The 26,572-nt window shown below is 43.3% G+C and overlaps 6 non-coding genes and 1 pseudogene across 6 annotated transcripts; all 7 read left to right on the top strand.

Moving 5' to 3' along the window:
- The first annotated feature begins 3,497 nt into the window (after positions 1-3,497).
- On the top strand, positions 3,498-3,661 carry LOC135014763 (U1 spliceosomal RNA). Its single transcript, XR_010213160.1, has one exon. It is a non-coding gene; the product is annotated as a U1 spliceosomal RNA (small nuclear RNA).
- Positions 3,662-3,813: 152 nt separating this feature from the next.
- Positions 3,814-3,955, top strand: LOC135014755 (U1 spliceosomal RNA; annotated as a pseudogene).
- Positions 3,956-4,647: 692 nt separating this feature from the next.
- LOC135014781 (U1 spliceosomal RNA) lies at positions 4,648-4,811 on the top strand. The gene has a single exon (XR_010213178.1). It is a non-coding gene; the product is annotated as a U1 spliceosomal RNA (small nuclear RNA).
- Positions 4,812-6,593: 1,782 nt separating this feature from the next.
- TRNAS-ACU (transfer RNA serine (anticodon ACU)) lies at positions 6,594-6,667 on the top strand. The gene has a single exon. It is a non-coding gene; the product is annotated as a tRNA-Ser (tRNA).
- A 2,267-nt stretch (positions 6,668-8,934) lies between these two features.
- On the top strand, positions 8,935-9,008 carry TRNAN-AUU (transfer RNA asparagine (anticodon AUU)). The gene has a single exon. It is a non-coding gene; the product is annotated as a tRNA-Asn (tRNA).
- Positions 9,009-11,296: 2,288 nt separating this feature from the next.
- Positions 11,297-11,370, top strand: TRNAS-ACU (transfer RNA serine (anticodon ACU)). The gene has a single exon. It is a non-coding gene; the product is annotated as a tRNA-Ser (tRNA).
- Positions 11,371-13,635: 2,265 nt separating this feature from the next.
- On the top strand, positions 13,636-13,709 carry TRNAN-AUU (transfer RNA asparagine (anticodon AUU)). Its single transcript has one exon. It is a non-coding gene; the product is annotated as a tRNA-Asn (tRNA).
- Positions 13,710-26,572: the final 12,863 nt, after the last annotated feature.

The raw sequence follows: 26,572 nt of genomic DNA on the forward strand, positions 1-26,572 counted from the left end.
CTATTCAGCGGTTCCTGGGATTTGCCAACTACTATAGGAAATTTATTCGGGGATTCTCCACTATCATCGCTCCTATTACCAACTTAACTCGGAAAGGGGCAGACCATTCCAACTGGTCAGAAGAGGCTTTAGCGGCCTTCCAGAAGATCAAGCTGGCCTTTATGTCTGCTCCAGTTCTGTCCCAGCCAGATGTAAACAGACCGTTCGAGTTGGAGGTGGATGCCTCTACAGTTGGAGTTGGAGCTGTTCTCTCTCAGAAGGGAACCGATGGGAAAATCCACCCCTGTGGATTTTATTCTCGTAAATTCCTCCCTGCAGAAGCTAACTACTCCATTGGAGATCAAGAACTACTGGCGATTAAGCTGGCCCTCGAGGAATGGAGGTATCTCCTGGAAGGGGCCAAACATCCGTTCAACATCTACACGGATCATAAAAATCTGCTATATTTAAAGGCAGCCCAGTGCCTTAATCCTCGCCAGTCCAGGTGGGCTATGTTTTTCTCACGTTTTAACTTTAAGCTTCATTTCCGCCCAGGTTCGCAGAATGTTAAAGCTGACGCCTTATCCCGATCTATGGAATCCGAAGAGGAAACGCCTGACTCAGTTCCACATTCCATCCTGAGTCCAGTGGTATTTGCTGCATCTCAAGTCTCCCCAGCTCCTCCTCCTGGTAAGACTTTTGTTTCCCCAGAACTCCGTCCCAAGTTGCTGTCTTGGGCCCATCAATCCAAGTTCACTGGTCATCCCGGTGTCCTGAAAACCTTCAAGTTCCTCTCTGAGACATACTGGTGGCCAAAGATGAAAGCTGACATCAAGGATTTCGTAGCATCCTGTCCTAAGTGTGTGCAGCACAAGACTCCTCGTCAGTCTCCAGCAGGTCAGTTACAACCATTGTCTATTCCTAGTCGCCCTTGGTCACACCTGTCCATGGACTTTATCTCCGACCTTCCTCCTTCTCAAGGATACAATACCATCTGGGTTGTAGTGGATAGATTTACCAAGATGGCCCATTTTGTTCCTCTCCAGGGTCTCCCTTCTGCCCCAAAACTCGCCCAAATCTTCCTACGGGAGATTTTCCGCTTACATGGTCTACCCTCAGAAATAATATCCGACCGAGGTGTACAGTTTGTAGCGAGGTTTTGGAGGGCTCTCTGTTCTGCCATGCAGGTTAAACTGAAGTTCTCGTCATCTTACCACCCTCAGACGAATGGGCAGACAGAGAGGGTAAATCAAGAACTAGAGACATTTTTAAGATTGTATGTTTCATCTTCTCAGGATGACTGGTTTGATCTGCTCCCATGGGCCGAGTTTGCCCACAACTTCCGCTACCACACTGCTACTGAGACAACTCCATTCTTTGCAGTATATGGGCAACATCCTCGTGTTCCAGACTTCCAAGAACTCCCTCACATGGATGTTCCTGCTGCCACTACTGCCCTGAGTCAGTTTTCTTCAATCTGGAGGAAGATTCACATTTCTCTCAAAAAGGCCTCCAGCCGGTATAAATACTTTGCTGATCGCAAAAGACGCGCAGTTCCTAGCCTGAAACCTGGGGACAAGGTTTGGCTGTCTACCCGGAACCTCCGTCTTAGGGTCCCGTCTATGAAATTTGCACCACGTTTCATTGGCCCCTTCCCTGTCGAAAGAGTCATCAACCCTGTGGCCTACAAGCTGAAGTTACCACCTTCTCTGCGAATACCTAATGCTTTTCATGTTTCTCTCCTCAGACCTTTAGTCCTGAATCATTTCCAAAGAGCTCTTCCAGTTGGCCCCAAAGTTCGAACTCAGCGGGGCGTGGAGTTCGAGATTGGCAAGATTCTGGATTCCCGTTGCCGGTATGGACGTCTTCAATACCTTGTCGATTGGTCCGGTTATGGCCCAGAGGAGAGAAGTTGGGTGAATTCATTGGATGTCCATGCTCCAAGGTTGGTCCGTGTCTTCCATAACACTCATCCTTCCAAGCCACGTGGGTGTTTGGTGCCCACCCTTAAAGGGGGGGGTACTGTCAGGAATCGACTCACCAAGCTGACATCTGTCCGCCGCTGCGGACTCTGTCCTGGGTCCCTGTGTTCATCTGTCATCCGCGTCTCTGCCATCAGACGCCATCCTGGGCCTGGGAGCGCTTCTGTGATAGCGGGCGTGTAGCACGCCGCGTTCCCGCTAGGCCGCGGCATGGGCGCCGCCATGACAGCCTCCAGCAGTCAGCATACGGCGGCCAATCCGGTGCTTGGCCGCACCCACTTTTCCTCACTCCACCAATGACTGTTTAACAAGGGGTATATATGAAGCTGCAGGATCAGTCTGCAGGCATCCTGAACTTTGTGTCACTCCTGCGACTCATGTGTAAGGATCTGGTTCCTGTTTCCTCCGTGTACCTGGATACCTACCTGCTGTTCCGTGTTCCTGGCTTTCTACCTGAGACTTTGTACTCCTGGTTACTTTTCACAGCTCCGTGGAACTTCAAGCCCCAGCAATACCTGCTGCCATCTACAGGCTTCACACTCATCACCATCTCTGTGTGCTTCAGCCTAGCAGTAGAGACTGACTCCAGGTGTGTTCCATCTCTCCACCTGTGATACAGCTTGCTTGCTGCCAGTGCCTCATCACCTGCACTGTGAGTCAGACTCCTGCCTCTGCTACCAGGTTTGCTATACAACACCATCTCTGCTGGTTCCATGTTTTAATCTGCTCTGGTTCCCATACCAGAATATTCTCTGCCAAATTATCACTCATCTGTTATCATCACTACCGGTTATTATTTCATCAGTCACCATTCATTCTGTTACCATAGACTTTCAGCTGCCACGCTGTACAATTGACATTTGCATTTCCTACTGTTATTTTCTGCTGCCGTTTTGTGAACCATCTGTTTAATAAATATCATTGCGCTCTTGCGCAGAAACATAATTCAGCCTCCTCGTTTTCTCCCATCCACCTCCACTGACCCACTAGCGCCCCCTCCGGGGACACAGACAAAACCAAGTCTGACACACCCCCTTTTACTCGCCTTACAGAGCAGCTCTGGAGCTGTTACAGTGCCCAGCTACTGCAATAAATCAGCTTGAATGCTTCAGGGGCTGGGGCATAGCCAACATGAGCCCCACACCGAAGGAGGGTGGAGGTGTTTAATGCAAACTAGGGGTCATCCAAGCGCCGCAAAAGGCCGCCATGCCCTGCACGCCCCTTTACTCTTTTCATATGCAGACGAGGGTTGAAGCCAACTTTGACCCACTGCTTGGATGACATCACAATATGCAAATCCATCTGTTGCAGGCCTTCCCCCAGGAATGCTTGCACTAGTTGTTGCATTTTGGTTTGTTGTTTGGGGGTGCTTCAGTATTAGGCAGCCTTCTGCCCTCCCATGTTCATCTGAAAATATGTGTTCTCCCTGGAGTTGTTGTCCCCAGATGAGAGTTCCCTTGTGTTGCCTTAGTTGAATCTCCTTTACTTGACAGAGATGTGCCTGAGCAGCGGCCCTCCCCAGCCCTATCCCAAATCATACTTATTTTGCATAGGAGATACCATGGTCATGAAGATTGTTCTCCCAGGGTGAGGTTCATTCATTGCATTCTGGGTATGCTGACCCCTGTGATTTCCCCAAATGTGGGAAACTCAACTGCATTATTTGTGGTAGTGGGGGACTGTGTTTGTGCTTTCCTCTGGTCAGCTCTGGTAAAAGTCAGATTTCTTTGTCTCAGATTTTCCTCTAGCCTTGTTCTTCTTTCGAGAGTTCCCTTGTGCTGCCTCAGTTGGATCTCCTTCACTTGACAGGGGGGTGCCCGAGCAGCGACCCTCCCCAGCTCTAGCCCAACTCCTACTTAAATGCCAGGTGAGATACTATGATCATGAAGTTGCTTCTCCCAGGGCAAGGCTCACCCATTGCACTCTGGGTGTGCTGCTCCTGCGATTTCCCCAAATGTGGGAAACTTGACTGCATAATTTGTGTTTCCCCTGGTCGGCTCTCGTATAATTGAGATCTCTTTGTCTCAGGTCTCTCTCCAGCCTAGTTTGCTGTCTGTTTCCACTTCTCTTTTCTTGAGCCGCACCCTTCTATGCCCTTGCGCACTATCCTGACTTCTCCCGTATGCTTAATTTGTGCCTTCCAACGCACAATGCGAACTACAGGTAGTGCTGCAGGGCCCACACCCTTTTACTTGCCTTACAGAGCAGCTCTGGAGCTGTTACAGTGCCCAGCTGCTGCAAGAAATCAGCTTGAATGCTTCAGGGGCTGGGGCATAGCCAACATGAGCCCCACACCGAAGGAGGGTGGAGGTGTTTAATGCGAACTAGGGGTCATCCAAGCGCCGCAAAAGGCCGCCATGCCCTGCATGCCCCTTTTCTCTTTTCATATGCAGACGAGGGTTGAAGCCAACTTTGACCCACTGCTTGGATGACATCACCATATGCAAATCCATCTGCTGCAGGCCTTCCCCCAGGAATGCTTGCACTAGTTGTTGCATTTGGTTTGTTGTTTGGGGGTGCTTCAGTATTAGGCAGCCTTCTGCCCTCCCATGTTCATCTGAAAATATGTGTTCTCCCTGCAGTTGTTGTCCCCAGATGAGAGTTCCCTTGTGCTGCCTCAGTTGAATCTCCTTTACTTGACAGAGATGTGCCTGAGCAGCGGCCCTCCCCAGCCCTATCCCAAATCATACTTATTTTGCACAGGAGATACCATGGTCATGAAGATTGTTCTCTCAGGGTGAGGTTCATTCATTGCATTCTGGGTATGCTGACCCCTGTGATTTCCCCAAATGTGGGAAACTCGACTGCATTATTTGTGGTAGTGGGGGACTGTGTTTGTGCTTTCCTCTGGTCAGCTCTGGTAAAAGTCAGATTTCTTTGTCTCATATCTTCCTCTAGCCTTGTTCTTCTTTCAAGAGTTCCTTTGTGCTGTCTCAGTTGGATCTCCTTCACTTGACAGGGGGGTGCCCGAGCAGCGACCCTCCCCAGCTCTAGCCCAACTCCTACTTACCTGCCAGGTGAGATACTATTAAGTGGATTTTTGAAAGAAAACAATACTGTCAATATACTATTAAAACAAATTAAAATGGTAAAAGTTATTGTACTTTAAGTAAAAATAAAAGAGCAAGTAAGTACTTGAGTACTTAAAATTAAGTAAAAATATCAATCCCAGTTTTGGATTACTTTAATTAACAAAAAAAATGCATATAGCAGAGGATAGTTTCAATCTGCCTACCTCTGGGTTATAGGCCCAGCATGCTTCCATTGCAGTACTCTGCTGCACATGTAAGTGCAAGAGATCCTGAAGCACTCACTCATCATGGGAAAGTACCAATGTGTTTCTTCATTGGTTGATTTAAGAAAATTCTTACAAATACTCTCCAGATTATTGACTTTTTAAAGTTTTTCTAGGAAACGTTCTAGATGAATGCTTATTAGCCTTTGTCAGTATGTACATTTTGCAAAGTGTCTCTGTGGCGCAATCGGTTAGTGTGTTCGGCTATTAACCAAAAGGTTGGTGGTTCAATCCCAAGCAGGGACGTAATTGTCCTTGTTATCAGATTTTGGTGATCTTTAAGTAGACAAGTCAAAATTTCAAACCCCCTCTTATGGTGTAGGGTACCTGGCCTTCTCTGATGTAATCAGAGTTAGATTTGATTAAGTGATTTTATAAAAAAACAGATAGGAAGTACAATTTAGCAGTGGGTTGCAGAGAAAAAGAAAAATGCTGGCAGAAAAATCCAATTGAGTGAATAAACAGCTCTTCATTTTCTGGCTTTATTTTTATGCTAACAAATTTGTTCTCTGAAAAGGGTCCACAAAGCCAAGTCTCTGATTAACACCTTTGTAGGGATGGTTTTTCACCTATTACTAAATTAAACTTGCTTCATTGGAAAGGCAGCAAGATGCATCCTCATTTCAATGTCTACTGAAATAATACAGGTTGACACCAGGAAACATTAACGCCACTGCATCCTTGCTGCTTTCTCATGTGGAAGTCTGTTTAATGTGAAAACAAGGTGATATCTAATTAGCACACAGGTAAGGAATTAAGAAAATATTTAAGGGTGAAGATGTTTCTCACAAAATCGTTGCCCCAATGCATCATTGAAATTCAAGCTGGAAAGATGATTTTAATATATCACTTGTACATGTTGTATTGCTCTTCTGGTGACAATGTAGTTTGTTTTTGTCAATTACCATTTTAATAATAGGGTAAAGAAAATTAAGTGGATTTTTGAAAGAAAACAATACTGTCAATATACTATTAAAACAAATTAAAATGGTAAAAGTTATTGTACTTTAAGTAAAAATAAAAGAGCTAAAATATCAATCCCAGTTTTGGATTACTTTAATTAAAAAAAAAATGCATATAGCAGAGGATAGTTGCAATCTGCCTACCTCTGGGTTATGGGCCCAGCATGCTTCCATTGCAGTACTCTGCTGCACATGTAAGTGCAAGAGATCCTGAAGCACTCACTCATCATGGGAAAGTACCAAGGTGTTTCTTCGTTGGTTGATCTAAGAAACATCTTACAAAAACTCTCCAGATTATTGACTTTTTAAAGTTTTTCTAGGAAACGTTCTAGATGAATGCTTATTAGCCTTTGTCAGTATGCACTTTTGCAAAGTGTCTCTGTGGTGCAATCAGTTAGTGTGTTTGGCTACTAACCAAAAGGTTGGTGGTTCAATCCCACCCAGGGACGTAATTCACCTTGTGATCAGGTTTTGGTGATCTTTAAGTAGACAAGTCAAAATTTCAACCTTCCTCTTATGATGTAGGTTACCTGGCCTTCTCTGATGTAATCAGAGTTAGATTTGATTAAGTGATTTTATAAAAAACAGCTAGGAAGCACAATTTAGCAGTGGGTTGCAGAGAAAAAAAAATATGCTGGCAGAAAAATCCAATTGAGTGATTAAACAGCTCTTCATTTTCTGGCTTTATTTTTATGCTAACAAATTTGTTCTCTGAAAAGTGTCCACAAAGCCAAGTCTCTGATTAACACCTTTGTAGGGATGGTTTTTCACCTATTACTAAATTAAACTTGCTTCATTGGAAAGGCAGCAAGATGCATCCTCATTTCAATGTCTACTGAAATAATACGGGTTGACACCAGGAAACATTAACGCCAATGCATCCTTGCTGCTTTCTCATGTGGAAGTCTGTTTAATGTGAAAACAAGGTGATATCTAATTAGCACACAGGTAAGGAATTAAGAAAATCTTTATTTAAGGGTGAAGATGTTTCTCACAAAATCGTTGCCCCAATGCATCATTGAAATTCAAGCTGGAAAGATGATTTTAATATATCACTTGTACATTTTGTATTGCTCTTCTGGTGACAATGTAGTTTGTTTTTGTCAATTACCATTTTAATAATAGGGTAAAGAAAATTAAGTGGATTTTTGAAAGAAAACAATACTGTCAATATACTATTAAAACAAATTAAAATGGTAAAAGTTATTGTACTTTAAGTAAAAATAAAAGAGCTAAAATATCAATCCCAGTTTTGGATTACTTTAATTAACAAAAAAAATGCATATAGCAGAGGATAGTTTCAATCTGCCTACCTCTGGGTTATGGGCCCAGCATGCTTCCATTGCAGTACTCTGCTGCACATGTAAGTGCAAGAGATCCTGAAGCACTCACTCATCATGGGAAAGTACCAATGTGTTTCTTCGTTGGTTGATTTAAGAAAATTCTTACAAAAACTTTCCAGATTATTGACTTTTTAAAGTTTTTCTTGGAAACGTTTTAGATGAATGCTAATTAGCCTTTGTCAGTATGTACTTTTTGCAAAGTGTCTCTGTGGCGCAATCGGTTAGTGTGTTCGGCTATTAACCAAAAGGTTGGTGGTTTAATCCCACCCAGGGACGTAATTGACCTTGTTATCAGATTTTGGTGATCTTTAAGTAGACAAGTCAAAATTTCAAACCCCCTCTTATGGTGTAGGGTACCTGGCCTTCTCTGATGTAATCAGAGTTAGATTTGATTAAGTGATTTTATAAAAAAACAGATAGGAAGTACAATTTAGCAGTGGGTTGCAGAGAAAAAGAAAAATGCTGGCAGAAAAATCCTATTGAGTGATTAAACAGCTCTTCATTTTCTGGCTTTATTTTTATGCTAACAAATTTGTTCTCTGAAAAGTGTCCACAAAGCCAAGTCTCTGATTAACACCTTTGTAGGGATGGTTTTTCACCTGTTACTAAATTAAACTTGCTTCATTGGAAAGGCAGCAAGATGCATCCTCATTTCAATGTCTACTGAAATAATACAGGTTGACACCAGGAAACATTAATGCCACTGCATCCTTGCTGCTTTCTCATGTGGAAGTCTGTTTAATGTGAAAACAAGGTGATATCTAATTAGCACACAGGTAAGGAATTAAGAAAATCTTTATTTAAGGGTGAAGATGTTTCTCACAAAATCGTTGCCCCAATGCATCATTGAAATTCAAGCTGGAAAGATGATTTTAATATATCACTTGTACATTTTGTATTGCTCTTCTGGTGACAATGTAGTTTGTTTTTGTCAATTACCATTTTAATAATAGGGTAAAGAAAATTAAGTGGGTTTTTGAAAGAAAACAATACTGTCAATATACTATTAAAACAAATTAAAATGGTAAAAGTTATTGTACTTTAAGTAAAAATAAAAGAGCTAAAATATCAATCCCAGTTTTGGATTACTTTAATTAACAAAAAAAATGCATATAGCAGAGGATAGTTTCAATCTGCCTACCTCTGGGTTATAGGCCCAGCATGCTTCCATTGCAGTACTCTGCTGCACATGTAAGTGCAAGAGATCCTGAAGCACTCACTCATCATGGGAAAGTACCAATATGTTTCTTCGTTGGTTGATTTAAGAAACATCTTACAAAAACTCTCCAGATTATTGACTTTTTAAAGTTTTTCTAGGAAACGTTCTAGATGAATGCTTATTAGCCTTTGTCAGTATGTGCTTTTTGCAAAGTGTCTCTGTGGCGCAATCGGTTAGTGTGTTTGGCTATTAACCAAAAGGTTGGTGGTTCAATCCCACCCAGGGACGTAATTGACCTTGTTATCAGATTTTGGTGATCTTTAAGTAGACAAGTCAAAGTTTCAAACCCCCTCTTATGGTGTAGGGTACCTGGCCTTCTCTGATGTAATCAGAGTTAGATTTGATTAAGTGATTTTATAAAAAAACAGATAGGAAGTACAATTTAGCAGTGGGTTGCAGAGAAAAAGAAAAATGCTGGCAGAAAAATCCAATTGAGTGATTAAACAGCTCTTCATTTTCTGGCTTTATTTTTATGCTAACAAATTTGTTCTCTGAAAAGTGTCCACAAAGCCAAGTCTCTGATTAACACCTTTGTAGGGATGGTTTTTCACCTATTACTAAATTAAACTTGCTTAATTGGAAAGGCAGCAAGATGCATCCTCATTTCAATGTCTACTGAAATAATACAGGTTGACACCAGGAAACATTAACGCCACTGCATCCTTGCTGCTTTCTCATGTGGAAGTCTGTTTAATGTGAAAACAAGGTGATATCTAATTAGCACACAGGTAAGGAATTAAGAAAATATTTAAGGGTGAAGATGTTTCTCACAAAATCGTTGCCCCAATGCATCATTGAAATTCAAGCTGGAAAGATGATTTTAATACATCACTTGTACATTTTGTATTGCTCTTCTGGTGACAATGTAGTTTGTTTTTGTCAATTACCATTTTAATAATAGGGTAAAGAAAATTAAGTGGATTTTTGAAAGAAAACAATACTGTCAATATACTATTAAAACAAATTAAAATGGTAAAAGTTATTGTACTTTAAGTAAAAATAAAAGAGCAAGTAAGTACTTGAGTACTTAAAATTAAGTAAAAATATCAATCCCAGTTTTGGATTACTTTAATTAACAAAAAAAATGCATATAGCAGAGGATAGTTTCAATCTGCCTACCTCTGGGTTATAGGCCCAGCATGCTTCCATTGCAGTACTCTGCTGCACATGTAAGTGCAAGAGATCCTGAAGCACTCACTCATCATGGGAAAGTACCAATGTGTTTCTTCATTGGTTGATTTAAGAAAATTCTTACAAATACTCTCCAGATTATTGACTTTTTAAAGTTTTTCTAGGAAACGTTCTAGATGAATGCTTATTAGCCTTTGTCAGTATGTACATTTTGCAAAGTGTCTCTGTGGCGCAATCGGTTAGTGTGTTCGGCTATTAACCAAAAGGTTGGTGGTTCAATCCCAAGCAGGGACGTAATTGTCCTTGTTATCAGATTTTGGTGATCTTTAAGTAGACAAGTCAAAATTTCAAACCCCCTCTTATGGTGTAGGGTACCTGGCCTTCTCTGATGTAATCAGAGTTAGATTTGATTAAGTGATTTTATAAAAAAACAGATAGGAAGTACAATTTAGCAGTGGGTTGCAGAGAAAAAGAAAAATGCTGGCAGAAAAATCCAATTGAGTGAATAAACAGCTCTTCATTTTCTGGCTTTATTTTTATGCTAACAAATTTGTTCTCTGAAAAGGGTCCACAAAGCCAAGTCTCTGATTAACACCTTTGTAGGGATGGTTTTTCACCTATTACTAAATTAAACTTGCTTCATTGGAAAGGCAGCAAGATGCATCCTCATTTCAATGTCTACTGAAATAATACAGGTTGACACCAGGAAACATTAACGCCACTGCATCCTTGCTGCTTTCTCATGTGGAAGTCTGTTTAATGTGAAAACAAGGTGATATCTAATTAGCACACAGGTAAGGAATTAAGAAAATATTTAAGGGTGAAGATGTTTCTCACAAAATCGTTGCCCCAATGCATCATTGAAATTCAAGCTGGAAAGATGATTTTAATATATCACTTGTACATGTTGTATTGCTCTTCTGGTGACAATGTAGTTTGTTTTTGTCAATTACCATTTTAATAATAGGGTAAAGAAAATTAAGTGGATTTTTGAAAGAAAACAATACTGTCAATATACTATTAAAACAAATTAAAATGGTAAAAGTTATTGTACTTTAAGTAAAAATAAAAGAGCTAAAATATCAATCCCAGTTTTGGATTACTTTAATTAAAAAAAAAATGCATATAGCAGAGGATAGTTGCAATCTGCCTACCTCTGGGTTATGGGCCCAGCATGCTTCCATTGCAGTACTCTGCTGCACATGTAAGTGCAAGAGATCCTGAAGCACTCACTCATCATGGGAAAGTACCAAGGTGTTTCTTCGTTGGTTGATCTAAGAAACATCTTACAAAAACTCTCCAGATTATTGACTTTTTAAAGTTTTTCTAGGAAACGTTCTAGATGAATGCTTATTAGCCTTTGTCAGTATGCACTTTTGCAAAGTGTCTCTGTGGTGCAATCAGTTAGTGTGTTTGGCTACTAACCAAAAGGTTGGTGGTTCAATCCCACCCAGGGACGTAATTCACCTTGTGATCAGGTTTTGGTGATCTTTAAGTAGACAAGTCAAAATTTCAACCTTCCTCTTATGATGTAGGTTACCTGGCCTTCTCTGATGTAATCAGAGTTAGATTTGATTAAGTGATTTTATAAAAAACAGCTAGGAAGCACAATTTAGCAGTGGGTTGCAGAGAAAAAAAAATATGCTGGCAGAAAAATCCAATTGAGTGATTAAACAGCTCTTCATTTTCTGGCTTTATTTTTATGCTAACAAATTTGTTCTCTGAAAAGTGTCCACAAAGCCAAGTCTCTGATTAACACCTTTGTAGGGATGGTTTTTCACCTATTACTAAATTAAACTTGCTTCATTGGAAAGGCAGCAAGATGCATCCTCATTTCAATGTCTACTGACATAATACGGGTTGACACCAGGAAACATTAACGCCAATGCATCCTTGCTGCTTTCTCATGTGGAAGTCTGTTTAATGTGAAAACAAGGTGATATCTAATTAGCACACAGGTAAGGAATTAAGAAAATCTTTATTTAAGGGTGAAGATGTTTCTCACAAAATCGTTGCCCCAATGCATCATTGAAATTCAAGCTGGACAGATGATTTTAATATATCACTTGTACATTTTGTATTGCTCTTCTGGTGACAATGTAGTTTGTTTTTGTCAATTACCATTTTAATAATAGGGTAAAGAAAATTAAGTGGATTTTTGAAAGAAAACAATACTGTCAATATACTATTAAAACAAATTAAAATGGTAAAAGTTATTGTACTTTAAGTAAAAATAAAAGAGCTAAAATATCAATCCCAGTTTTGGATTACTTTAATTAACAAAAAAAATGCATATAGCAGAGGATAGTTTCAATCTGCCTACCTCTGGGTTATGGGCCCAGCATGCTTCCATTGCAGTACTCTGCTGCACATGTAAGTGCAAGAGATCCTGAAGCACTCACTCATCATGGGAAAGTACCAATGTGTTTCTTCGTTGGTTGATTTAAGAAAATTCTTACAAAAACTTTCCAGATTATTGACTTTTTAAAGTTTTTCTAGGAAACGTTTTAGATGAATGCTAATTAGCCTTTGTCAGTATGTACTTTTTGCAAAGTGTCTCTGTGGCGCAATCGGTTAGTGTGTTCGGCTATTAACCAAAAGGTTGGTGGTTTAATCCCACCCAGGGACGTAATTGACCTTGTTATCAGATTTTGGTGATCTTTAAGTAGACAAGTCAAAATTTCAAACCCCCTCTTATGGTGTAGGGTACCTGGCCTTCTCTGATGTAATCAGAGTTAGATTTGATTAAGTGATTTTATAAAAAAACAGATAGGAAGTACAATTTAGCAGTGGGTTGCAGAGAAAAAGAAAAATGCTGGCAGAAAAATCCTATTGAGTGATTAAACAGCTCTTCATTTTCTGGCTTTATTTTTATGCTAACAAATTTGTTCTCTGAAAAGTGTCCACAAAGCCAAGTCTCTGATTAACACCTTTGTAGGGATGGTTTTTCACCTATTACTAAATTAAACTTGCTTCATTGGAAAGGCAGCAAGATGCATCCTCATTTCAATGTCTACTGAAATAATACAGGTTGACACCAGGAAACATTAATGCCACTGCATCCTTGCTGCTTTCTCATGTGGAAGTCTGTTTAATGTGAAAACAAGGTGATATCTAATTAGCACACAGGTAAGGAATTAAGAAAATATTTAAGGGTGAAGATGTTTCTCACAAAATCGTTGCCCCAATGCATCATTGAAATTCAAGCTGGAAAGATGATTTTAATATATCACTTGTACATTTTGTATTGCTCTTCTGGTGACAATGTAGTTTGTTTTTGTCAATTACCATTTTAATAATAGGGTAAAGAAAATTAAGTGGGTTTTTGAAAGAAAACAATACTGTCAATATACTATTAAAACAAATTAAAATGGTAAAAGTTATTGTACTTTAAGTAAAAATAAAAGAGCTAAAATATCAATCCCAGTTTTGGATTACTTTAATTAACAAAAAAAAAATGCATATAGCAGAGGATAGTTTCAATCTGCCTACCTCTGGGTTATGGGCCCAGCATGCTTCCATTGCAGTACTCTGCTGCACATGTAAGTGCAAGAGATCCTGAAGCACTCACTAATCATGGGAAAGTACCAATGTGTTTCTTCGTTGGTTGATTTAAGAAACATCTTACAAAAACTCTCCAGATTATTGACTTTTTAAAGTTTTTCTAGGAAACGTTCTAGATGAATGCTTATTAGCCTTTGTCAGTATGTGCTTTTTGCAAAGTGTCTCTGTGGCGCAATCGGTTAGTGTGTTTGGCTATTAACCAAAAGGTTGGTGGTTCAATCCCACCCAGGGACGTAATTGACATTGTTATCAGATTTTGGTGATCTTTAAGTAGACAAGTCAAAGTTTCAAACCCCCTCTTATGGTGTAGGGTACCTGGCCTTCTCTGATGTAATCAGAGTTAGATTTGATTAAGTGATTTTATAAAAAAACAGATAGGAAGTACAATTTAGCAGTGGGTTGCAGAGAAAAAGAAAAATGCTGGCAGAAAAATCCAATTGAGTGATTAAACAGCTCTTCATTTTCTGGCTTTATTTTTATGCTAACAAATTTGTTCTCTGAAAAGTGTCCACAAAGCCAAGTCTCTGATTAACACCTTTGTAGGGATGGTTTTTCACCTATTACTAAATTAAACTTGCTTAATTGGAAAGGCAGCAAGATGCATCCTCATTTCAATGTCTACTGAAATAATACAGGTTGACACCAGGAAACATTAACGCCACTGCATCCTTGCTGCTTTCTCATGTGGAAGTCTGTTTAATGTGAAAACAAGGTGATATCTAATTAGCACACAGGTAAGGAATTAAGAAAATATTTAAGGGTGAAGATGTTTCTCACAAAATCGTTGCCCCAATGCATCATTGAAATTCAAGCTGGAAAGATGATTTTAATACATAACTTGTACATTTTGTATTGCTCTTCTGGTGACAATGTAGTTTGTTTTTGTCAATTACCATTTTAATAATAGGGTAAAGAAAATTAAGTGGATTTTTGAAAGAAAACAATACTGTCAATATACTATTAAAACAAATTAAAATGGTAAAAGTTATTGTACTTTAAGTAAAAATAAAAGAGCTAAAATATCAATCCCAGTTTTGGATTACTTTAATTAACAAAAAAAAAATGCATATAGCAGAGGATAGTTTCAATCTGCCTACCTCTGGGTTATGGGCCCAGCATGCTTCCATTGCAGTACTCTGCTGCACATGTAAGTGCAAGAGATCCTGAAGCACTCACTAATCATGGGAAAGTACCAATGTGTTTCTTCGTTGGTTGATTTAAGAAACATCTTACAAAAACTCTCCAGATTATTGACTTTTTAAAGTTTTTCTAGGAAACGTTCTAGATGAATGCTTATTAGCCTTTGTCAGTATGTACTTTTTGCAAAGTGTCTCTGTGGCGCAATCGGTTAGTGTGTTCGGCTATTAACCAAAAGGTTAATCAGAGACTTGCAGATAATTGCATTCTGGGTATGCTGACCCCTGTGCTTCACAATTTTTATGCAGGATCAAGTAGCTCAATGGGTAGGGTGTTTGATTAGAATTCAACAGGTTATAGGTTTGAATCCTGGGTATGGTAGTTTGAGGTGTTATTTAATAAAGTGTGTTTATATATTAGTCACACATGGCTTACTTGTACAAATGGCATGTCACCAGTTAGTGCTGACTGCTGATATGCCATTTGCACAAGCAAGCCATGTGTGACTGTATATGCATTTAAGGAGGGCACCCCGGCAATACCACAAACCATTGAGTGTCAAGTATACTAGATATATCTTCATATCTCATGTGCTTTCTCTGAGACCAATCTTTTTATGCCCCTTCCCCACGAGGCATGCGCCTTTTGTCCATATTGCAAAAATAGTGGGGGGGGGCATATAATTCTCTGTCACAGGGCACTAAAAAGTCTAGTTATGGCTCTGGTATGCATTATGTAATCTGGCAGACCATCTCTCCAACACTGGCTGGTTGGCATAGAAATCCGGTTATCTATGTGAGCAAATGACCATCAACGATTTACTCTCAAACACTAGAAAATGGACAAAAATGGTCCCCTAAACAAATTGGTTAAATTTGGGGTTTAACCAATTTGTGTAATGACCATTTTTGACCACTGTTCTAGTGTTTGGGAGCAAATGGTTAATTGACATTTGCTCCTATACATTACCAGATTTTTATTCCATCCATCCAGACTGGATAGATAGCCTGACAGATAATTGTGTAGTGTACGCCCAGGATAACTGTCAGTTATGCTTTCTTTTATGATGGCACACAAATGGGTGGGCAGATCCAGGGCAAGCACTGCCCACTCATGCATAGTTGTCAACTGATGTGAAGTTCCAGGGGCAATCTCAGTTATAAAGAAAAGTATCTGGAAATTGTCACTAGTTTAATAAAAAATAAAAAAAATTGATCAACTCCATTTATTTAGTATGATATCCCAGGTGATAGGATGCCGGCAGTCAGAATAACATGCTTTATTAAATAACACATCTCAAACTACAATACCCAGGATTCAAACCTATAACCTGTTGAATTTTAATCAAACACCCTACCCATTGAGCTATTTGATCCTGCATAAAAATTGTGAACATTATATGAAGCTATTGGTACTTTGAAAAAAAAAAGTATCAGCATTGCAACGCAGCAGATCCATGCAGTTTGCAGCCACACACTACATGAATCTGCTCAGCCACAATGCTGATTATTTCTTCACAAAGTACAAGGTGAGCTCCAAATAGAATTCTCTATCTTAGAATTATACCTTTCTATGCCAAACCTAGAAGTCGGGCCCCCCACCCTGGGATCCCCCAGAGGGAGGCCCGCCCCGTCATGCGGCAGGCTTGTCCATTTTGGAAGCAGGCTGACGGGCAGCCCAGGCTTGCTTCAGTCTGGGCTTGGCAGGTCTGGAAGCATGAGCTTGCTTTGGGTATGCCTGACCATGGGTACGCTTTACCTGGAGGATGAAAGGGCCAAGGGAAAGTACTTTTAGCCTTCTGCGTGGTAGGAGTCATACTAGGTAGGCAAGTTGTTTTAGCAGTAGCCAGATCAGCTACAATCTTATTGAGGTCTTCTCCAAAGAGAGTGTCTCCCTTGAAAGGAAGCACCTCCAGGGTTTTCTTGGAATCCATATCCACCGACCAGGATCTCAACCAGCTGTATAAAGTATTACCTTGGAACTGGCTCTCCACTCCCCATTATCTGGTTATCATGACTTCCTCCGCCAGTTTCCAGACTCGCTTGCTGAAGCTCGGCCACTTCTTCCTAGCAGCAGGCTCCTGGATCACTGGGCAGCAGAGGTGCTTGGGAGCCGGATGGGGGAGGAGCAATCAGGCAGGCAGCCTTTGGCACCCACACACACACACACACACACACACACCAAAAAAGAACATATCCCAGTTTAACATAACGCTATGTGGTGCAAGGTATGGAGCTGGTCACTTGTATCAGACCTCTGACATTTGCCTTTTCACCCATATTGCATACTTTTTCTTGCAGGTTGTGTCTTAATTCAAGAAGTGTTCTAAGTACTTCAGCTTAGTATCTTTACTGACCCCTCTTTACCCCACACTACATAACTGACCCCTCTATACCCTACACTACATCACTGACCTTTCTATAACCATCACTGCATTACTGACCCCTCTTTACAGTACACTGACCTCTATATACCTGCTAGTACATCCCTGATGCCTATATTCCCTACGCTACATCCCTGACACCTCTATTCCCTACGCCACATCCCTTATGCCTCTATTCCCTATGCCACATCCCTGACGCCTCTATTCCCTACGCCACATCCCTGACGCCTCTATTTCCTATGCCACATCCCTGACGTCACTATTCCCTACGCCACATCCCTGACGCCTCTATTCCCTACGCCACATCCCTGACGCCTCTATTCCCTACGCCACATCCCTGATGCCTCTATTCCCTACGCCACATCCCTGACACCTCTATTCCCTACGCTACATCCCTGACGCCTCTATTCCCTACGCTACATCCCTGACGCCTCTATACAGTATAATGCATTACTGATCCCTCTAGACCATACATCCTCATTACATCAGAGAGATAGTGAAACACTGGAAAAAATAAGGGTATAAGTGGACTACAGAAACTGATGCTCTAAACAAAGGAGAGAGAGAGAGAGTAAAGCACAAGGGAAAGTGGGCAATTGGAACACCATAGAGAGAGGAGAGATAGAAATGCCTGAAAAAGTAAAGGGGGTTGGGTATGGCATCCGGCGCTCGGGATTCCAGCGGTCACATGATCCCCAATCCTAATACTAACCATCTGGGGGGGTGGCGGATAGGGCTAACCCTCAGGGGGTGGCAGCTAGGGCTACCCCCCCTCCTAGTGCCTTCCCTTACACCACCTCACCTGGTCCGACTCCTAACCCTCCCTCCAATACTCGCCTTCGGGATGTTGGCTGTCTGTGTGCCGGCACCAGTCTCCCAAGTGGTGTCAGGATTCCATCATCGGTCAAATGACCGCCGGTATACCGTCTGCCGGGATGGTAAATGTATCCTGAGGACAGGTAGTGAGTGTGGAGGGATAGGTGGTTCAGTAAAATGTAACGGCTCAAACTGCGATCATTCACTGATAAATTGATTTATAGCTCTCCCTTTTTAACCATTGCAATTATAAAAGCAATGTTATTTAAACTTTTAAATAAAGCTTGTTAGCATCCCCAGCACACTGTAAATGCTGGGAGATGTAGTTCTCAATATGAAAACATTTAATTACTGTATGAACTCTAATCCCCAAACTGAAACCTGGATGGTGCCCCTGGCAAGTGACATCCTGGCAAAGGGGTAGATACGCCCCTGAGGGTCAGGGCCAGCAACAGAAATCTTGGGCCCCAGTACACTGATATCTCTGGGGCCCCCTTAACCCCCCCTTAACTTGGCAGAGGGATCTTTAAAAAAAAAATGGAGCCTTTGACTCGGACCGTCAGTGAGGCCGGCAGGTGGTTTTCATACTGGGCAATCCAGCTCTTCGGTGGCGGTGGCAGGGACATTCAGAAAAGGGCCAGCACAGCAACATGCATAATAATGGCAATACAGTATGGACCACAGGTACTGGACAAAGTGATGGGTTAAAAGGAGGGGGGAGGGTTTAGTTGGCCTGTTGACACTGCAGCATACTTACGACTGCAACGGATATAGGACTCTTGAGTTCACGGGCCAATTTCATGGCAGTCTCGGATAGGAGGGCATTGTGGATTCACCAAGGGAATGCTGATGCTGACTCCAAGAAGAAAGGGAGTCTCTTCCCTATGAAGGTGAAGCCTTGTTTGGCGACGGCCTAGTTAATTTGATCTCGGCAGCTCTCGCAGGTAAGTCAACCTTCTTGCCCTATGTTCCCTCTCAACGGATGAAGACGCATCATTATCTACCGCAGTCATTTTGGCCCAATAGATATGCAAGAAGTTAAGATTCCCCTTTCTTTGCAGGTAGAGGAAGGAGAAGGAAGAGGTCTGTAGCCTCTTCAAGATCGCAGGAGCAGAGATTGTCCTCTGCTTCTGCCAAATCCACTGCATGACGCTGGGGCTTTCTTGCAGGAGCCCACACCAGTGGGGGCACGTCTAAAACTCTTCAGTCAGTTCTGGATTCATTCGGACCTGGACTCGTGGGTTTTACAAATAGTGTCCCAAGGGTACAAACTGGGGTTTCAAGACGTTCCCCCTCACCGATTGTTCAAATTGGCCTTAGTCAGCAGGGAGAAGGTTTTTATTCAATCCTCTTCGTGGTCCCGAAGCCGGACGGCTCAGTCAGACCAATCTTAAATCTGAAATCCCTCAATTTCTTCCTAAAGAAATTCAATTTCAAGATGGAATCTCTCAGGGCAGTGATCTCCAGTCCGGAGGACGGAGATTTCATGGTTTTGGTAGACATAAAGGATGCCTACTTACATGTTCCCATTTAGCCACTGCATCAAGCTACCTAAGGTTTGCAATTCAGGATTGTCATTACCAATTTCAGACATTGCCGTTCGGTCTGTCCACGGCTCCGAGGATTTTCACCAGGGTGATGGCGGAAATTATGGTTCTCCTTCGCAAGCAAGGAGTCACAATTATCCCGTACTTGGATGATCTCCTGATAAAGGCGAGATCCAGGGACCAGTTGGTGCAAAACATTGCACTCTCCCTGACAGTTCTTCAACAACATGGTTGGCTCCTAAACTTGCCAAAATCGCAGTTGGTCCCAATGACGCGGTTGTTGTTTTTGGGAGTCATACTGTTAGGCGCCGGGGTCCGCTTGATGGTCTGCGCGGCCCGGCGCCTAGCAACTAGAGACGCCGTGCACGTACAGCCGCCGGCTCCCTAGCAATGCTAGACGCCGGGCGCGCTGAGCCGCACGGACCCTAGCAACGGGGACGCCACTGGCGGACCGCGTTCCCCGTTGCTAGGCTTTAGGAAATTAAGATATTCACCTGCTCTCTGGCCGTGCAGCAAGGCAGCTGCACGGCATTTATTCTAATCAGCCTTTAGCAGCTGATTGGAGGACTCCTTGTTAAATACACTCCCAGGGCTTCTCACAGACGCCGGTAATAGCTTCCTGCATGCTGCCTTTGTTTGCTGAGAGTCTGTTTCCAGTCCTGCTGTATCCGGTCATTCCAGTCCGCAGAAGTCCGGTATTCGGGAGTTGTCATCTCATCCCAAGAGGTCGTTTGGTTCCCTGGAGTCCTGACTGATCACCGTTTTATATACAGTGGTGTTCGTGAGTTGCGGCTCTGCCGTGTGTTGCGGCTCAGCCGCTTTACCTTTTATATTTTGTGTTTGGAGCATTTGTGGAGGGTTACGCTTCCACAAGTCCTCTCTGGTACTCGGCGGTGCCGGGTAGGAGAATTGGACAAGTGGATATTTTGGTTGTCCTTTTTCCTGGCGGTTTCTCCGCACATATTATAGTTTTGAGTTTGCTTAGCCACTGGCCTGGTTGTTTAGTTAGAGGGCCCCTTGTTATCACCCTGTCTCGGGTTTCCCTTTGTCTCTCATTAAGACCGGGGGGCATCGAAGTTGGGCAGACATAATCTGCCCTTCAAACGCGGCTGCCAAGGGCTCAAGAAACCATAGTCTCGCAGGGGATTTCTGACAACACGGGTAAGACAACAGAGTTAGGGCGCAAGGGGCTATTTTCCTGTCCTGCTCCCTTCCCCAGCATTCCGTTCCAGTGCTCCGGTCCTTGCCATAAGATCTTCTCTGACCAGAGTGCTGGAATCATAACATTATTACCGGCCATACCAAAACTTAAAATTAAACGGGGTTTAATTTTTTCTCATTCAGTTTTGTGAGAGTTTATCGGCCTCATGAATCCAACAGGTTTAGGGCCAAATCCTGGTCAGCTCTTAGTCAGCCAGATTCAAGAACTTAATCAGATGGTTCAGGATCTTTCTCTTCGGGTGAAGTCGCAGGAAGATCTTTTGCGAGCTTCCCCAAGGGTAGTCCCTGAACCAAAGATGCATTTGCCTGACCGTTTTTCTGGTGATAGAAAAGAGTTTTTTAATTTTAAAGAATCCTGTAAACTTTATTTTCGTTTAAGACCGACTTCCTCGGGTACTGAATCTCAGCGGGTCGGGTTTATTATTTCTTTGCTCCAGGGGGATCCTCAGACCTGGGCATTTGGTTTAAGAGCAGAGGATCCGGCATTGTTGTCAGTTGACGCTTTTTTTGAGTCTTTAGGGCTCTTGTATGATGACCCTGATAGAGAGGCGTCCGCTGAAAGTCAGTTGCGCGCTCTCAGACAGGGTAGAAATCCTGCAGAGGTTTATTGTACGGAGTTTCGCCGTTGGTCGAACGACTGTGGCTGGAATGACCCAGCCCTGCGCAGTCAGTTTCGCCTCGGCTTATCAGAGTCTATAAAAGACAGTCTCCTTCAGTACCCCGCTCCTGAGACTCTCGATAAACTCATGGAGCTTTCTATTAAGATTGATCGTCGTCTCAGAGAGTGGAGGGCTGAAAAAGGAGCACCTGTAAGGTCAAGTCCGTGTGTATATTCCATTCCTGAAGACGTAGAGGAGACCATGCAGATGGGTCTCTCCCGGCTGTCTCCTGAAGAAAGAGCCAGAAGGCAAAATTCTGGTCTTTGTCTGTACTGTGGGGGTAAGGGACATTTTGCTCGTAATTGTCCGAACAAGTCGGGAAACGCTTTGACCAGGTGAATTGTGAGGGGGTTCACCTAGGTCTGCAGCTTATCTCCTCGAATAACTCCCTTTTAGTCCCAGTTAAAGTTTCCTTTGGCAGCCTCAGTTCTTCGGTGTCGGCTTTTGTTGACAGTGGAGCTGCAGGAAACTTTATGGATTTAACTTGGGCTAAGGCCTTAGGCATTCCTCAGTTACCTTTGGGTAGGTGTGTCACCATGCATGGCTTAGATGGGAGTCCGCTGTCTAATGGGATTATTTCTCTCCGTACACCCCCTGTACTACTTACAGTAGGAGCTCTACATTCCGAGAAAATCGAGTTCTTTCTTACACATTGCCCAGCAGTTCCAGTTGTTCTGGGTCACCCTTGGCTGGCCTTTCATAATCCTACCATTGATTGGCGGTCGGGGGAGATTTCACATTGGGGTACTTTTTGTGATAAGGAATGTATCACGTTTCCAGTCAGAGTAGCAGCTATCATTCCAGAACTCATTCCGGTGGAATACCAGGAGTTTGCTGATGTTTTCTCCAAAGGCAATGCGGACATTCTGCCTCCCCATCGGCCTTATGATTGTGCTATTGAGTTAATTCCTGGTGCCGCATTGCCAAAGGGAAGATTATATGCATTATCCGGGCCAGAAACTGCGGCTATGAATGATTATGTAAAGGAGAGCCTTGAGAAAGGATTTATTAGACCATCAAAATCTCCTTTAAGTGCAGGCTTCTTCTTTGTGGAGAAAAAGGATGGCTCGCTTAGACCTTGCATTGATTTTAGAGCCCTGAATAAGATCTCAGTTAAAAACACCTATCCTTTGCCGTTGATTTCTGTACTCTTTGATCAGTTACGTTCTGCTGTGATTTTTTCTAAAATTGACCTTAGAGGAGCGTACAACCTCATCCGAATTAAATCTGGAGATGAGTGGAAAACGGCCTTCAGTACTCAGTCGGGTCACTACGAATACCTGGTGATGCCGTTCGGCCTGTCCAATGCTCCGGCAGTTTTTCAAGACCTCATTAACGATGTGCTCCGTGACTTCCTAGGGAAATTCGTGGTCGTTTACTTAGACGACATCCTGATTTTTTCTAAATCAATGGAACAACATGTTACCCAGGTGCGTCTGGTTCTTCAAAAGTTATGTGAGAATCATTTATATGCCAAGCTGGAGAAGTGTGAGTTTCATGTCACGGAAGTATCTTTTTTAGGGTACATAATTTCCCCTCAGGGATTTTCCATGGAACCAAAGAAACTCCAGGCCATCCTTAGTTGGGCGCAACCCACCAATTTAAAAGCAATTAAGCGTTTTTTAGGGTTTGCGAATTATTATAGGAGGTTCATTCATTCTTTTTCTGACCTGGTTGCTCCCATTGTAGCTCTGACAAAGAAAGGAGCGGATCCTACCAACTGGTCGCGTGAAGCTGAGTTGTCCTTCCGGGCCTTGAAACAAGCCTTTGTCTCGGCTCCAGTCCTCAGACATCCTAATCCGGAATTGCCCTTTGTGGTGGAGGTTGATGCCTCGGAGGTTGGAGTGGGGGCTATCCTTTCTCAAAAGGATCCGGAGTCTCTGGAGTTACATCCTTGTGCCTTTATGTCCAGGAAATTCTCCTCCGCTGAATCCAACTATGACGTTGGTAATCGGGAGTTACTGGCGGTAAAATGGGCTTTCGAGGAGTGGAGGCATTTGCTGGAGGGAGCAAAACATACTATTTCGGTATTGACTGACCATAAGAACCTGCAATACATTGAATCGGCTAAGCGGCTTAATGCCCGGCAGGCACGTTGGGCATTATTTTTTACGCATTTCAAATTTATAATCACTTTCAGGCCTGGTTCCAAGAATACTAAGGCTGATGCCCTGTCACATAGCTTTCTTCCGGTTCACAATAACAATCCTGTTACCCCCATACTTCCATCTTCAGTCATCTGGGCGGGCCTCACACAAGATTTATTTACCCAGTTAAAACAGCTTCAACACCAAGCTCCTAGAATTACTCCTGCTGGTCGTCTTTACGTCCCTGAGTTTTTGAGAGTTACTGTTTTAACGGAATTCCATGATAACAAAGTTTCAGGGCATCCAGGAGTCTCTAAGACATTGGAGTTAGTCTCTCGCTCAGTATGGTGGCCTGGTCTTTCTAAAGACGTCAAGGAATTTGTTTATTCATGTCAGGTTTGTGCACAGCATAAGGTTCCCCGTTCCTTGCCCATCGGGCAACTTATGCCCTTAAATGTTCCTCTCAGGCCGTGGTCTCATATTTCCATGGATTTTGTGGTTGACCTTCCCCTTTCAGCCGGATTCCGAGTCATATGGGTGGTAGTGGACCGTTTTAGTAAAATGGCTCATTTTATTGCTCTTCCCCGATTGCCTTCTGCCCAAGGGTTGGCAGTTTTGTTTCTCCGCCATGTATTCAGGCTTCATGGGTTGCCTACTGATATTGTTTCTGATCGGGGTCCACAATTCATCGCACAATTCTGGAAATGTTTTTGTGCCTCATTGAAGATGAAATTGTCGTTAACATCCGGTTACCACCCACAATCCAACGGGCAAACCGAACTAGTTAACCAATCATTGAAACAATATTTGCGCTTGTATTCAGCCAAACTCCAGAATGATTGGTCCGAGTTTCTTCCGTTGGCTGAATTTGCTTACAATAATTCTTGTCATTCCTCCACTAAAGAGTCTCCATTCTTTTCAGTTTTTGGTTTTCATCCCAGAGCTAATTCTTTTTTTCATCATTCCTCAGTCTCCTCGCTTACCTTAACCTCCCATCTCAGAGCCATTTGGAAAAAGGTGCACCTTGCTCTCAGAAAAGCGGCCTTTCGAGAGAAGAAATTTTCTGACAGGCTCCGACGTCCTTGCACTTTTAAGGTGGGAGATAGGGTGTGGTTGTCGACTCGCAACATCAGGCTTCGACAATCCTCGGCTAGACTGGGACCCAAATTTATTGGGCCATTTCTTATTATTAAAAGAGTCAACCCAGTTGCCTTTCGGTTACGTTTACCAAGATCTCTCAGGATTGGAAATACGTTTCATTGTTCCCTGTTGAAACAATACGTTTCTTCCAGTAGATTTCCTCGGAAGATCTCTCAGGGTAGATCTCCAGTGGATGTACAGGGACAACAGGAGTTCTTGGTAGAGAAGGTTCTCGATTCCAAATTGTCCCGGGATCGGCTGTATTTTCTGGTTCACTGGAAAGGCTATGGTCCGGAGGAAAGGTCTTGGGTCCTGGATAAGGATCTTCATGCCCCGAGGCTCAAGAGGGCATTTTTTCGGGAATTTCCTCAGAAACCTGGCTTTAGGGGTTCCTTGACCCCTCCTCAAGGGGGGGGTACTGTTAGGCGCCGGGGTCCGCTTGATGGTCTGCGCGGCCCGGCGCCTAGCAACTAGAGATGCCGTGCACGTACAGCCGCCGGCTCCCTAGCAACGCTAGACGCCGGGCGCGCTGAGCCGCACGGACCCTAGCAACGGGGACGCCACTGGCGGACCGCGTTCCCCGTTGCTAGGCTTTAGGAAATTAAGATATTCACCTGCTCTCTGGCCGTGCAGCAAGGCAGCTGCACGGCATTTATTCTAATCAGCCATTAGCAGCTGATTGGAGGACTCCTTGTTAAATACACTCCCAGGGCTTCTCACAGACGCCGGTAATAGCTTCCTGCATGCTGCCTTTGTTTGCTGAGAGTCTGTTTCCAGTCCTGCTGTATCCGGTCATTCCAGTCCGCAGAAGTCCGGTATTCGGGAGTTGTCATCTCATCCCAAGAGGTCGTTTGGTTCCCTGGAGTCCTGACTGATCACCGTTTTATATCCAGTGGTGTTCACTGGCTCAGCCGCTTTACCTTTTATATTTTGTGTTTGGAGCATTTGCGGAGGGTTCCGCTTCCAAAAGTCCTCTCCGGTACTCGGCGGTGCCGGGTAGGAGAATTGGACAAGTGGATATTTTGGTTGTCCTTTTTCCTGGCGGTTTCTCCGCACATATTATAGTTTTGAGTTTGCTTAGCCCCTGGCCTGGTTGTTTAGTTAGAGGGCCTCTTGTTATCACCCTGTCTCGGGTTTCCCTTTGTCTCTCATTAAGACCGGGGGGCATCGAAGTTGGGCAGACATAATCCACCCTTCAAACGCGGCTGCCAAGGGCTCAAGAAACCATAGTCTCGCAGGGGATTTCTGACAACACGGGTGAGACAACAGAGTTAGGGCGCCAGGGGCTATTTTCCTGTCCTGCTCCCTTCCCCAGCATTCCGTTCCAGTGCTCCGGTCCTTGCCATAAGATCTTCTCTGACCAGAGTGCTGGAATCATAACACATACTGGACACAGAAGAGGTTTTCTTCCAGTGGAAAGGCTATGGAGATCCAGAGTCTGGTCAAACAAATTCTGAAATTAGCAAGAGTGTTAATCCATCAATGCATTCAGTTGCTGGGGAAGATGGTTGCGGCCTACGAGGCCATTCAGTTTGGCAGGTTCCATGCCAGAGTGTTCCAGTGGGACCTGTTGGACAAGTGGTCCGGATCCCACCTACACATGCACCTGTCTTCCAAGACCAGAATCTCACTCCACTGGTGGCTGCACAGTTCTCACCTCCTAGAGGGGCGATGGTTCGGGATCCAGGACTGGATCCTAGGGACCACAGATGCAACCCTCCGAGGCTGGGGAGCAGTCACACAGGGGGAAAACGTCCAAGGAAGATGGTCAAGTCAGGAAAGTTGTCTCCACATAAATGTTCTGGAGTTAAGGGCCATTTAATAACTGCAGACACAGTACACACTGGGACGGGTGCCCAGCATCCTCAACAGACTAAGAGAAAAGGATTTATCGGTAGGTATTAAAATCCTAGTTTCTCTAACGTCCTAGAGGATGCTGGGGACTCCGTAAGGACAATGGGGATAGACAGGCTCCACAGAGTTCATGATCTTCACTGACGTAGCGCACAGCACAGCAGCTGTGCGCCATTGCTCCCATACACCTCACATACTCCGGTCACTGTAAGGGTGCAGGGCGCAGGGGGGGCGCCCTGGGCAGCAATATAAA

This window comes from Pseudophryne corroboree, unplaced genomic scaffold (assembly GCF_028390025.1).
Source record: "Pseudophryne corroboree isolate aPseCor3 unplaced genomic scaffold, aPseCor3.hap2 scaffold_288, whole genome shotgun sequence".
Taxonomy (NCBI): Eukaryota; Metazoa; Chordata; class Amphibia; order Anura; family Myobatrachidae; genus Pseudophryne; species Pseudophryne corroboree.